The sequence below is a fragment of the Neopsephotus bourkii genome, unplaced genomic scaffold (genome assembly GCF_033783945.1).
Source record: "Neopsephotus bourkii isolate Nb327-2 ecotype Australia unplaced genomic scaffold, CSIRO-AGI_Nbou_v1 NB_1630, whole genome shotgun sequence".
NCBI classification, from domain to species: domain Eukaryota; kingdom Metazoa; phylum Chordata; class Aves; order Psittaciformes; family Psittacidae; genus Neopsephotus; species Neopsephotus bourkii.
The window spans coordinates 4,393,556-4,408,442 of NW_026902105.1; the positions used below are offsets into that span (position 1 = coordinate 4,393,556).

A 14,887-nucleotide genomic window follows, 5' to 3' on the forward strand; every position below is an offset into this window, starting at 1 on the left:
CACTGCCCCTTTAAGCTCCAGCTGTGCTTTCCTGCGGCGCCTATTTTTAGCTCGTCCTCTTGGTCGCATCCAGCTCTGCCCCCTGTTTCTTCGCGTTCCCCCCTTTCCCCCACGCCCGGTGGTATGTTCCGCGCGGCGGCAGGGGCACTGAGCATGTCCGAAAGCGCTCGGCAGCGGCCGCCGAGCCGGGGCTGCGCTCGCGCGCCGCGCTCGCAGGGCGGGAAGGGGCGCTTGCGGCCGGGGACAGCGTGAGGGGAGGCGGCTCCCGCCGCCGCTACCAAATAAGTTTGTCCGCGGGCGCGGGGAGGACGCGCAGCCGGTGCCGCGGTGCCGCCGCAGGGGTGCCGAGGTCAGCGCTCCCCCTGCCCCTGAGGGCTGGAGTCGGGCGACACGCGCGGTGCGACCGGCTTCCGCTGCCCGCCCGGCCGCCCCGGGGCCGGGCCACCTTGTCACACCGGGGCGCGCGGCCTGCCGGCGGTCACAGCCGATCCCCTCAGGTGCGTGTGGCGTCGGGAGGAACAGTCCAGTCCGGTCCGGTCCGGCCTGAGCGCGTTCTGCGGCTGCGAGAGGCGCGCAGGGAGGTGGGAGGCGCGCTCGCCCCGCGGAGAGTGGCGGTACGGGAATCCCGGGTAGGTAGCCGCGCAGGCAGCGTATCATCCGAATCAGCGAGGTTGCGGTGCTTGAAGGAGTTTCTGATTTGACAGATGGTATCGTAGGAAAGAAAGTATTTGCTGAGAGAAGCTGCAGTGGCATACTTTCGTGCTCCCTCCTGTGACAGTTTATTCTGGGTGCGCGTTTAGTCTGGTAGGAGTACGGTATTTTAACTTGTCAGTAGCAAACGTAAGTAACATAAGTAGCATTGCCCCAAGTTTTACCTCTGAAATGGGATTTTGTTATTCATTTATAAAGCTTTTGTTTTGTTGTCGTTCCTGTCACATGTAAACCCGGTTTGAACACTTGTGTTTCTGATACTGGGGGGTGTAAATTTCTTCACTTAATGTGCGGAGAACGTCGTAATTAATTTCTTTCCTGTGCTCTGAAGTGAGGAAAGGCTTGGAAGCAGCTTCCGCACTCAGAGGAGGCTCGTTGCTGTTTGCAAAGTTGAATTAAGGCAGCAATCTAATTAAAATGATAAATTAATAGGGGAAGAGGAATTTGAGGAGCTTTCTGTGTAACTCAATATCACGTAAGAAAATTTGGCTGCATATCATGTCAGTGGTGAAAAAATTGGACCAAGCAAGGATCAGTAAGGTGCTCTTGGTGGACAGTCTGTCTTAATTTTCATTAGACCATTCCAGTAGGTATTCTCAGTTTAATGACCTGACTTTTGACACAGCCATGATTATCTTTGCACATTGACTTAGATTTGGTGGAGTACTCAGAGGTAAATATTCATGTAAGATTAAATGTCTGCACGTTAAGCCTCATCAAAATTCAGACATATTTTAAAGTAGTTAAGAAGAACTTGCAGTCTCTACTGTGTATATTCTTGGCTCTGCTAATTAGTGTCATTGCAGTGGAGACAGGAATGCTGCTTGTGATTGTTTCCGTACCTCTGCAACTCTTCCTCTCTCCCAAACGATTGGGGGGGGGGCCCCCCCCCCCGCCAACTAATGACAATTGATCTGTGGGTTTCTGAAAGCCCGTCACTGTGTGCGATTGGGATCTGACTTGTGCATGAATAAACTGCTGTCCTGCCAGTTCGATTTTTATGAGTATGCAATGATGGGGGAAAACAATGAATTCTTGAGTAGATGCTTCTTGCCTGCTGCACAAGACTTAAGAGAATGCAGCAGGAAAGAGCAGCTTCTGTTACCCATTGAAAGCATAGGGAGAAATAAGGATGAAAAATTTTGTGCATGACAACCTTCCATTTTTCTCCTGCAATTTGATGTGAGCTGAAATAATACCAGGTATTTTAAAAACAAGTTTTTTCAAAATATCAATAGCCTTCAAAGTCCGAGGGTTAAAAATGCCTTTCCTTATTTTCTTGGAGTAATGATTTGTTTCATTGTGTTGCATTTTACTGTTATGACATTTTAATACTTCTTGTTACAGTTCCAGAGTTCATACATATTAATAGAATTATTTCAGCATGCTACCAAACAAGCATTCTTTGATAGTCAAAGCATATGCTGATAGAGCATATAAACATATCCCTAGAATATATACTGTGGTATAATTCCTGTAGAGTCTCAGCAGATTCTTCATTTCTTGTCCAGGTTTGAACTCAACTACTGGAGATGAAAGTAATTTGAGAGGTAGTGGGGGTAACATATTAACTGTTGGGCGATGTCTAATGCAGCTGCAGTGTTTCCACACGGTTATTTTTCCCTTCAGGCTAAATAAAAAGTGACTAATGTTCTTTCTCCATGGATAGTTTCCCTTGAAAACTGATTTCTCCATTATTTGCTTAATCTAAGGAAATATCATCCATTCCCCCCCCCCCCTTTTTTTTTTTTTTTTTTTAATAAAGTGTGTCATCTATTATTATATGGGATCATCCCCCCCCTGGACTTTGGGGAATAACAGAACTATGGAAAGAGATGTAAATATAATTATCTTAAAAAAAAAGTTTAATTATAAAGGAAAAACAACAACAATCCTCCACCCCCCAAAACGCCCCAACTAACAAAAATCCCAAAAACCCCCCAAAACCTCTCACCCAAACCCTATTAATAATGCCATATAAAATTTTCATAGCAAAGTAGTTATTCTCCAGTGCTGATAGCTGAAAGCAGCAGGCTGGGATTGTCAGCATTACCTACCAGGTGTTAATTTACAAGAAGGTCTCTTAGCATTTGTTTTTGTTGATGAGCTGCTGTAACTTCTTCTTCACCCTTTAGTGAGCTGCTGGTTTTCCTTAAATTACTTTAGCAAAACCACTAAATATATTATTGAAACACATGTGACAACCTTACACAAGCAGTTACTGGTGGGAGTCAGGTTAGCACCAGATTGCTACCTGTTCATGAATGAGTTCACTGAGGAGACACTGATACTTTTAATAGCGCTGTTTACTTAAATTCAGGATGGCTTCCTTGTCTGCTGCAGCAGATGTTCACTAAGGTAGGGTGTCTTCCTTTGGTGTGTGAACTATTGCCATCAGAAACAGAAGGAGCAGTTTGAATTTGAGCAGGCAAAGAATTGCACGTGTTCCAAAGCTCATGGTGAAGACTTTCAAGTGTTTGAAAAAGACACTAAGTTCATTTCGTCAGTGGTGTTCTGTGCCAGGAGCAGATGCTCACATGGTGTACTGCAGCAGATATTTGCTAAGGTAGGGTGTCTTCCTTTGGTGTGTGAACTGTTGCCATCAGAAGCAGAAGGAGCAGTCTGAATTTGAGCAGGCAAAGAATTGCACATGTTCCAAAGCTCATGGTGAAGACCTTCAAGTGTTTGAAAAAGACACTTCATTTCATCGGTGGTGTTCTGTGCCAGGAACAGATGCTCACGTGGTGTACTGCAGCACTGAGCTGTAAATTACCCTTTTATTCTGGCATCTGCTCCTACCAGTTTTACTGAAGATTAGACATAAATATGGAGAAGGTATCTCCTGGATATCTCATGCTATCTTATGAATGTGTCATACAGTTTTGAAGACAGGAAGTTATTGGATCTGCAGGTCAAAAATCTTTGCGTAGAAGCCTCTGTCACAGAGAGAGATCTGTGTTGGCAGCAGTTTAGGGAGGAAGAAAAAAAAAATTGAAGAAGAGAGAAGTAGGGAGGAAAATACGTAAACCTGTGTTAGTCTTTCACAGCTATTGTACTTAAGAACTAATTGAAGTTTTGACTCCTGAATTCTTAAATGGTGTGAGGGGAAAGATTGCTGTGAGTTCCCAGAAGAGTCCTAAACACAACATACAAGTACACTGTTGGTCACAAAAGAAAAGATTGTACCTTCTCTGGAGTCAGTGTTATCTGGAGTCTGTACCTTCTCTGGAGTCAGTTTTCCACATAGTCTGAGGATGGTAACATTCGTTAAAAATGAGAATGAGCAGCAGGATTGAGTGTGCTGTGGTGTTGTATGGCAAACCTATTTGTGTGGGTTTCTCCTTGAATAGCTTGAGGCTGTGGAAGGTATACCAGTCTCCTCTTTATTTTCTTTTTCCTGGACCCAGTTGTTTTCAGGCTTGGACTGATAAGTCTAAACTGATTATATATTCCTGGTAGGCTTTTATGACCCTTTTGTTCTATATGGTGGGGGTCTTGTTCTTACCCCAGCCCCGTGAGATTAAGGGTGAAGTAACTAAGTACTTACCGAGTAATAGTTAGTCCATATTGGCAGCTTGACTGACTGATTTGAAAAGGAGAGTTAAGTGTAAAACTTGTGAAGGAACAACGGAACTCACCCAATGCAGCCATGGACATTATGAAACTGGAGGAATATGTGCAGGGATTTCCTACATAATAAAAACTATCTGACTCTGGAAATTATTGTTTGAATGAGATTTATTACTTAGAAAAAAAATTCTTCATTTAAGAATTTGGCGTAAACCTCTCTTGACGCTTGTGAATGCATCCAAATCAACTGTGAGTTTTCCAGGTATTAGCCTAAGTATCTTCTATTAATAACTTATTTTTACCTTGGTGCTGTTCTTATTCAACTTCCAGCTATCAGATCTGACTCTGTTTAAGGACCTACACATTGTTTTTTCTGTATGTACATAAGTATGTATAGGTCAGTAAAGACCTCTTGATAAGACTGATCTCACAAAATCTTTTGCTGTTTATGTATTTTCAGTCTTGTTTAAATTTTGAGACTAGTCGTTACTCTGTTCTGTCACAAATTATACCTACTGTGGTCTGGATGCAGATGCTTTTTGTGAATGTGCAATAGCTTCACACACAAACAAAATAACCAGGACAAAAAAAGTCAGTGCCCTAATAGGAGAGGTCAGTGCTTTTCTGGTAAATCCATTGGTGGTCAACAGGGAAAGATGAGTGAAACAGGACATTTTGAGCAGTCTAAGCAGAGCTTAAGCTGATGGTAGTGAAAACAAGACTGTTGTCTGTGGAAGCCAGGGACTTTTATCAATCTGTGAATAAGGCCTTAAGTCATGTAAGATCCGCTGTTACAGTTTACACATTCTTCAGTCATCAGTGACTAAAAAGTAACACTTTGGGTCAGCCCTCTGCATGCTTGTGAAGGCATCTGTGCAGTCATGGACTTAGGGTATTTCATTTTGAGCCTCAACAATAAAGCTGTAGCAGTTCAGTACCAAACTCAAGATACAAGGCAAACCATCACCTCTTGGTTGTGTAGGAACCTTGTTTGTTCGGTGGTACTACTTGTACACATCTTTGCTTTGGAAGGTGTTCTCAGCCATCAGGAACCATCTTGTCTGTCTTCAGTGGCTGATACCACAAATCAGATTTAGGAAAAAAAAATGCTGTGTGAATACATAATGTGGTTGCTTAGTTGACATGCGTTTTTTTCTAGACACTCGATAATGTACAATCCCATTCATTTCATTATGAACTTGAGCTGTGAAAATGGAGGAGAAAAAATATCATCTGCCTCCTGTGCTCCTTTATGCAAAATGTTTTTGGGACACATAATATGAAAAAAAAAATCATAGGTAAAACATAGTTGACTCAAGTACTCTTATAGATAACAAGTATCCAGAAACCTTCACCTAATACCACATGCACATAAAGATAAGACTTTGATACTGTAGTCGCAACTTTGTTTTTTTCCCAAGGCACAACACAACCAGATCCCATGGAGACACCTTTTAAAATAGCAGCAAGTACATTATTATTCTTTAATCTAACCATGGTTGTACAAAAGCTTAGTAAAAAATGATCTTCATGTTTCATAAATAATACAGAACAAACTAAATGTTAGTATTTATATCTCACTGCAGGAAAATTTGATTCACTTGTGAGTCTTCTTCATACTTCTGTTGTGTTTTTAAATTATTAATATGGTTATATTTCAGAAATTGATATTTATATACTGTTGATGTAAATATAATTTTTCAGTCATCTGAATCTCTGGCAGTTCCAAGTTGTCTTACGCATTTTGTTGCGCTCAAAAGCACGGACGTCTGTGTTGTTGATACAAGCACATTCCAAGATAATTAATCAATGATTATCACAACTTCTGTAGCTCCTGAAAAGAGAAGCTGTAACAGCTTTTAAATCCATTTTTAGAGAAGGAAACAGTTCTTATCCGGGGCTACAAGTGGCGATAGTATGGAAAACGGATTAAATGGGAAAGATAATGTATTTGTTTCTTCTGGCCTTAATTCTCCTTTGGGAGCTTGTAGTTGTTAGTCTCTGTGGGTTTTCAGTCATCTTCTCTGGGATTACGACTATATCTTTTTTTCTTTTTAAAATGATTTTTCTTTTTCCTAGTGTCAGTGTGAACACTGACTGCAGTGAAATGCTATGGCCGTAGTAGTAGCACTAATGACATTAGTAGTCAATCTCACTTTCAGATGAATCCTCAAGCACCTAGTTGAATTTTCTGTTTTAACATATTTCAAGGAATTACACTAATTTTATGTGTGGACTTAAACCAGTGATAAAAGTCCCACTCATACCTTCTGTTGTCATTTGTATATCACCATGGCAAAACTAAATTGTGTTTGTGTTTGCATGAATTTTCCTTATGCCAGAAAGGATGACTGCAGCTGGAATTAGCTGGTGTATGTAGAACACTTGCCTGTGATGCTCTTTTCCATATGAAAGCTGTTATACCCTTTTTTTTTCCTGTCCTTTTTTTCACTAAAGTCTGCCTACCCGAAAGCTATAACCTGAGTTTATGTTCTGCTGAGAGGTTCTACCTGAAGCAGCGTACAACTTAAATACCTCGAAAATGGAAACAGTGGAATTACTATGTGTGAGAAATTATAGGGGAAGTTTTGAAGTGGAACTCACATTTATTAAAGCTTCACTGCTCGATTGATTTTCCTATTTACTACTTCCCTGTGTCTTCCTGTATGTTGTCTTTCCACCCAGTAAGCTCTCTACACTGAGTGGAGTGTGTATTTACTTGTTTTAGAGGCCTACATAACCAGCTGTTTTTAGAGAACGAACATGTGTGCTTTGTTTTCACATTAAACTATTAATATAGATCATAAAAACTGAGGCTGTGAATATGACATTTTTCTCAGGTGTCAGTGCCATAATAGCTGGTTTGTGTACTTTCCTGGTGTGTAACCTTGTGCTTACTTAATCCTCAGTTAGTACCTGAAGTGTTGGGTGTAAAGCAGTACTGCTGTGCTGTGTTCCATCTGAGCATCTACCTCCAGGCATGGCTTTCTATTCAGTTTCCTTGTGTTCAGGGTTCTCAAGGGACACAACTTTCAGCTGAGTGTACTCACATATAAGAGCGTCCAGCAGGACTTACCTAGTGTTTGCTCTTTTTTTGCGATTCTTGTGTATGGCAGTAGTGGTGTAAAACTGGAATTTTGAATGTTTTTTGTATTCTTACAAATATTCTTACCAACGTCCTTAGAGCATTGAGGCACTGGAAGGTAGCTTTATGAGCAAGCAACCTGACTAAAGTGCTGAATCAAAAAAGCTGTCCATGGAGTGGGGGACCATGAGAGAGAAAGTCTTGGCTTTGAACTGAAGTAAGGCTAGGATGAGCTGCCTGGACAAAATCTTAATGTTTGTTGGATGAGGTTGTTGGAGGATACTGATGGAGACATGATGGGATGGAGGGAAGATGAGAATGGCATTGGGCAACTGGGAAGACATGCAAGTAGTTGAGTCTGTCTTGTGAGGGCTTTACAAAGTCCAGAAGGAATCCAAAATTTCCAGTTCTTTTTCTCCTGTTGTAAACCAGACAAAAACCATGATGTTAAGGGTATTTTACCTCATTATTCTATCATCTTACTACCGTTACTCTTCCTCTGTTTTATTATTGTAAACTTGTGTTTCTGATCCTTGTGGGACTTAAAATATTAGAGCTGGAGCTATCTGGATATCCAAACTAAATGGAGTATTTTCCATTTAACTTTAGTCTCTATGCTTCAATTCTGTATCTGTAAAATGAAGATAATACTAGCTGCACAATGTAGCATGATATGAGAAGATAAGTTCATTAATGTTGGCAAAAATACTTTAATACTGTAGTGATGATCACCTTGGAGAGGCTCATGAAGAAATTAATACTTCTGGCATCCTAGCAGAGCCTGAGAACTGAACTGTAAGTCTGTGGACTGAACAACTATAATGAGACTAGAGATCAGATACCTTATCTGCTTACTCAGTAAATAGTGTCCTTCCTCTCTCTAAGCATTGAAGAAGTTTTGGTGGAAAGAAATGCTATGTGAACACATAGCTGTAAACTGTGTAAAGGTGTTTATGCATCCTCTCTGAGAATATTGTTTAGATTCTTGGTGACCTGTGGTTCTTTGTGAAAATGGCAGCCACAGTATATGAGGGGTTGGCATGTACTGGCATCCTTATCAAACTGGAAACAGTCTTCTCAGTTAGGATGTCTTTGAAGGGGAAAGATAATAAGAGGAATTGGCTTTAAATAACTTCCTGTGACAAGCACAGTATCTCTTTTTCTCCAGAGGTCTGTATGTATTTTCAAGGTGAAGTCACATTTGCCAAAATGAGCCAGATTTATACCTATGTGAGGGCAAAGTAATTCACTAATGTGCTTTAGTGAGTTAAGTTAGTTTATGTAAGTGTGTGATTAGAAGGATTTTAAAAAACAGTCTAGAAAAAACCTGAATATAATGGCTTTTTTTATGGGTAAATTAAGGTAAATTGTGCCCATCTGCGGAAATGTAGACTGAGATGGTGTGAAGCAGTGGAGCTGCTGTGAGCAGCTTGTAGTTTTCCAGATGCTTGTACCTGACATTTTATACTGCAGAGCTTGCACAGTGGCACCATGCAAATTTCAGTGCATCAAGCATGCAGTTTCCATGCCAGTATTAAATTACTGAAGTTTGTTTGGAGTTCTGGACTGCTGCAATTTTAAACCACTAGTGTTTTGTCATCTGTCCTTGTTTAGGAAGATTCCTATTCCATTTAATAAAAATTGAATTTTGATAAATTAGTGATTATGACCAGTTCTGAGCTGCAGCACATCTGAAGCCTGCAAATTTGTTTATGCTTGTGATACATGTGACCAATTAACTTGAATGACAATCTTACTACATCTTCCAGTCTGTTCTGGGTGCATTGTTAACCATTCTTCTCTGGCAGGTAAAGAAAGGTAAAATGATAGTGTTTTCTCCAAAGGAATCAAACTAATAATCCACTTCAGAACCTTGGGTGAGAAATACAACATCATTATGGAAGGGTTTCAAACTATAGCCCTCCAGGATGCTTTCTTCAAACATGTAACTATTGATCTGTGCAAGAGCATTTAGGAGGAACACAAGAGAGTCTTCATTCAGCTGGTAGATCATCATAGCTAAGCTCAGATTACTGTCATAGTGTACTGGTCATTCCTTAGCATGTGACATGTAGGTAAAGTTCCTTTTCCTTTTTAACTCTGATTTTTTTTTTTGTGTTACTTTGTTTAGCTATTGTCTCTTTTGAAGTTGAGGAGAGGATGTTTCTATAGATCCATAAAACTGATATATCACTTTGCATGAATAGAAAGTTTGATTCTGTGCAAATGATCATTTGCATTTATACAATGCAGTAATGAGCTCATGTGTTTCTAAGGGTGTCTGACTCCTCTAATTGAGAATCCCAACAAAGAATCTGAGGTGACCATTTGGCTCAAAACTTTGCATCCCTGCCCACCAACTGAATCATGTAGTCTGCCTCTGCATGCTTTAATTTTCTTGACCCTTTAGTCAGTTTGGGTACAGTTTTAGTATTGCTAATAGGTCACACTAATTTTTCCACTTTTTTTTGTAAAAAATGCCGATGTAAAAAAAGTAGTTTATGTGAGACCACTAGGAGAACACTTTAAAAATGTCAGTAATCCATGAGCCCAGTTGCAGAAAGCGTGACTTGAGTATGGATGCTTAAAGGTGAGCTGCAAGAACAACGTTTAATTCAAAGGTTAAATTAGCATATTATCCAATAGAACTTGGCACTGTGTCTTAGTGTGTTACAGATTACTGCTCTATTGGAATTCATGCCTACACTTGTGAGTTTTTTCATCTTTACACAAGTTATCCGTGTTTGTAAGTTCTAGTTCTGATCCTTTCCTATTAACAAACGCTAATGTTAGATGTCTTTACTATGAATCAAATAAAACAGTACAAAATGACACTAATTCCTCATTGAAGCAAAGAAATGTAACCCTTTCCTTAAAGAGCTACTTCAGCAGGGTCTAGAGTCTATAACAGACTTTTGACTAACTGATTTTATTTTGACATATGGAAGATGCTGGATAGTTTTCCCTTAATCATCTCTACAAATCAACAGTTGGTGAAAGATAGGTTCTTCCCTTGTGTTAGTGAAGGGTCAGATAGTGTATTGCTAACAGCTTTGAGCCATGTGTGGAGAATATTCCTACCTTCTGTTCATCAATAGGGAAGCAAATGTTACATGTTTATATTTATATTCAATAAAATTAAGTACACATGTATTTTTTGACCTCTGCCTTCTGGCTAATCAGTAATGTGGAACTAAGCTGCTATGGAGTGGACATGCTACTGAGGGTGTGAGTTTGTATTTTTTTTTTTTTTCTCAGTTTTAAATGCACATAAGGCTTTTTCTGGTGCAGCACCAGTTTTTATGGTATTTTTTTACATGTGGTTAGTATGTAAATGCTGTTTACCACAATGGGTGGAATGGACGTGAGCATGTTGCTGTGGGTAGAGCAGTCAGAGGGCACTGCATGAGAGAACTGGCCCTCTGATACAGATCTTGAGTACTTTAGTTGCAGGATAGGAGCAAGTATTTCATGTTTGTTCTTTTCAGGGTGCCAGGCCAGATGCGGGGAGAAAAATAACTTGCATAAATTAAGTTTTTACACAATAGTATTTTGTGTTACTCCTTTGTTTTCAAATTTCGAGTAGCTCTACTATGCTTGCCAGTGAAATAAACAGATTATAGGAACAAAGGAGAAAAAAACCCTTCATTCTCTTCCAATTAATTTCTACAAAAATCCTGTTTGTGTTTGGAAATAATGACCTTGAAACATTGCAGTTCACAGTTCAAATTTTTGGTTGATTTTTGGCTCATTTACTGAGTAACCTGAATAAAAGTAATGATTAGACAGTAGATTTTTTTGTTGTTGGATTGCTTGTTATCTTTTGAAGGTATTCATTTTTTCACTTCCCCGTATTTGTTATGGGAAGGATAAATTTGGTATTGTGGAAACAATGACCACATTTCTAATTCAATGGTCATAGTTCTTATTTAATGCTATCAGGACGGTCATTTTTGGAGATACTCTGCATAATGTATCAGCATGAGCCAGATTTTCCTCTGTGACTCAGAGGCTGTTGTAATTATATTGGTGCAGGCAACTTCATCTCTTGCAGTTACTTATTCGACTGTATCAGTTTTACCTGAATTAAGAGTAAGGAAACAGTGTGGTTTTCATATACATGGGATGCACAAAGTCAAACTATGGGAACAGAGTCCTGTTTGGCTTTTGAGAGGCACCCAGGAGTGTCCAGATGACCTGTTTCCTGTGCACTGCTTGTGCTTTTTGGGATGATGACGTTCTCTGGTTCTATGTTGAGATCACAGCTAAGAAGGGTAATAAGATAAGCCCCTTCTGGCTAAAAAAAGAACAGTGATGCTAAGCTTGAGGATGAAGCATATGTAGGCTTTCCTTTGGACTTCCATCTGGAACTGCAAGAGTATGTAAAAAGTCCTTTCCTCCTCAGCTAATGAGATCAAGGTGTTTCCCATACGGGTCACCTCCTGGTTTAACCTGCTAGGAGCTGTGCCATAAAGAAGGCAGGTTTCTGACATGTGTTCAGTGATGTGTTAGAAGGTTTTGTACCAAAATGAACAATGAAGCGGAGATGATCTCTTCTGGTTTAGAATGAAGATTTAAGAATTTTCACCTCCTGGAAAATGAACAAGTAAGAAATAAGTGATGTCTTAATTCAATCCTGATTTCAGTTCTATTCTAAATCCTAAAAACTGGACTTCTAAACAGTGGGCTGAATGTCTAGTGCCATTTTAGTAGCCCTTCAGCAAGCAGCACTGTAATTATTCATATTGTCATATAGATAGTTTAATTTAATAATAAGAAATAAGGAATGACTTACTGTTTGCCTTCATTCAGCACTTTTTGCACTTTAATTTTATAATGCAAATGCCTCTGAATCCATCATATTTCAGCCATTTCTCTGTTTCCATGCTGTTTTCAGTCCCAAGTAGTTTTTAAGGATTGTTCTCAGAAACCATAATTGGTAAAGTGTAGTGAGGTTCAGAAGGAAGTGCTAAGAGTTCATAGTTTCAAGCTTTTCTGAAAAATAAAAAAAAAAAATAAGTGCTTACTTTTTTAAGTTTTAGTGGAATTAAAGTTTCACAAGATAGAAACTCGGGCTTTAAGTAAACTTAAGTATCATGGCATAAATTATCTCTAAATAAGAAAACTTTAGTATTGGTAGCATTCATAGTGATAAAAGCAAAACATAATGGGTTAAGAGTATGTGCAGTGCTTCTAGCATGAAGCTAGAAGCATAAAATTATGCTTCTAATGATTCTTATGCTTAAACATAAAATTGGCCAAACCCCAAAGAAAACAAAGCAGATACCACAATAAAAGATTCATATTTTTGGCTACTCTTGTGCAATGTGAAGACCAAAGCAGTGTAGAGAGTCTGAGCTGATGCTTTTATTCAGTTATATATATTGGGGGTGAACGTATTCATAAATGGAATTGAATTCAGTCATTGTTATGCTTGACTTTCTACAGTGTTAAATTCTTAACTGAATTTTGAAGCTCAAAAATACTTTGACCTTTACTGAAGTCGGTAAGTAATGTGTGTGTTTAAGATACTGAAATCAGACAAAAAGTTGCATGCCAAAGCATAGTATACACAAGGCATAATCTCTCAAGTCTGTGTCGTCTAATGCTGTATTAGCTAGCTAGTAGCTAAATTAGACCTCTGCTCTTGAGTTCCCCTATGGAAATGCATCTCTATTTGTCTCTCTGTCCATGGATGAGAAGTACCTATGTGACATATGACCTTATTTTCTTAGAATCAGTCTTTGCAAATACTCTTGGTGTCTTAATTTTTCAGTCTGTTTGAAAATGGAACCCAGAGAGAGCCTGCAGAAAAGCTGAAGACAGGGACTTTTTAGAAGGGCATGTAGTGACAGAACAAGAGGGAATGGTTTTAAGGTGAAAGAGGAGAGATTTAGATTAGATATTAGGAAGAAATTCTTCCCTGTGAGGGTGATGAAGCACTGGCACAGTTTGCCCAGAGAAGCTGTGGCTGCCCCATCCCTGGCAGTATTCAAGGCCAGGTTGGACGGGGCTTAGAGTGACCTTCGAGTGTCCATCATATTTGAAAAATCATGGCAGTCAGGTGAAGTTCCCGATGACTGGAAAAAGGGAAATATAACCTCCGTTTTCAAGAAGGGGTAAATGGATGACCCGGGCAATTACAGACCAGTCAGTCTCACCTCTGTGCCTGGCAAAATCTTGGAGCAGATTCTCCTGGAAGGCATGCTAAGGCACATGAAAAACAACAAGGTGCGTGGTGACAGCCAGCATGGCTTCACTAAGGGGAAATCCTGCCTAATCTGGTGGCCTTCTATGATGGGGCTACAGAACTGATGGACAGGGGTAGAGCAGTTGACGTCACCTACCTGGACTTGTGCAAAGCATTTGACACTGTCCCACATGACATCCTTGTCTCTAAATTGGAGAGACATCAATTTGATGGATGGACCACTTGGTGGATAAAGAGCTGTCTGAATGGCCACACGCAAAGAGTTGTGGTCAATGGCTCAATGTCCAGCTGGAGACCAGTAACAAGTGGTGTCCCTCAGGGATCAGTGTTGGGACCCGTCTTGCTTACCATCTTTGTTGGTGACATGGACAGTGGGATTGAGCTCATCCTCATGAAGTTTGCTGATGACACCAAGCTGTGTGGTTCGGTTGGTATGCTGGAGGGAAGGAATGCCATCCAAAGGGACCTTGACATGCCTGTGAGGTGGGCTGATGCCAAACTTATGAAGTTTAACCATGCCAAGTGCAAGGTCCTACACCTGAGTGGGAGCAATCCCAGGCACAGCTACAGGTTGAGCAGAGAAGAGATTCAGAGCAGCCCTGCGGAGAAGGACTTGGGGGTGTTGGTTGATGAGAAAATGGACATGATCTGGCAGTGTGTGCTTGCAGCCCAGAAAGCCAACCATATCCTGGGCTGCATCAAAAGGAGTGTAACCAGCAGGTCGAAGGAGGTGATCCTGCCCCTCTACTCTGCTCTCATGAGTCCTCACTTGGAGTATTGTGTGCAGTTCTGGTGTCCTCAACATAAAAAGGACATGGATCTGTTGGAACAAGTCCAGAGGAGGGCCACGAGGATGATCAGGGGACTGGAGCACCTCCCATATGAAGATAGGCTGAGAAAGTTGGGGCTGTTCAGCCTGAAGAAGAGAAGGCTGCATGGAGACCTCATAGCAGCCTTCCAGTATCTGAAGGGGGGCTATAGGGATGCTGGGGAGGGACTCTTCATTAGGGACTGTAGTGATAAGACAAGGGGTAATGGGTTAAAACTTAAACAGGGGAAGTTTAGATTGGATATAAGGAAGAAGTTCTTTAGCGTTAGGGTGATGAGGCACTGGAATAGGTTGCCCAGGGAGGTTGTGAATGCTCCATCCCTGGCAGTGTTCAAGGCCAGGCTGGACAGAGCCTTGGGTGGCATGGTTTAGTCCGAGGTGTCCCTGCCCATGGCATGGGGGTTGTAACTGGTTGATCTTAAGGTCCTTTCCAACCCTAACTATTCTATGATTCTATGACCTGGTCTAGTGGAAGGTGTTC

At 40.6% G+C, this 14,887-nt stretch overlaps 1 protein-coding gene across 1 annotated transcript in view; it reads left to right on the forward strand.

Annotated features, from left to right (window-relative positions):
- Positions 1 to 610: 610 nt before the first annotated feature.
- OXR1 (oxidation resistance 1) overlaps positions 611 to 14,887 on the forward strand; it is a 262,445-nt gene continuing 248,168 nt past the window's right edge. The window contains exon 1 of the mRNA XM_061373377.1: positions 611 to 629. The gene's annotated coding sequence lies outside the window, so the exon portion shown is untranslated. The remainder of the gene's footprint in view (positions 630 to 14,887) is intronic.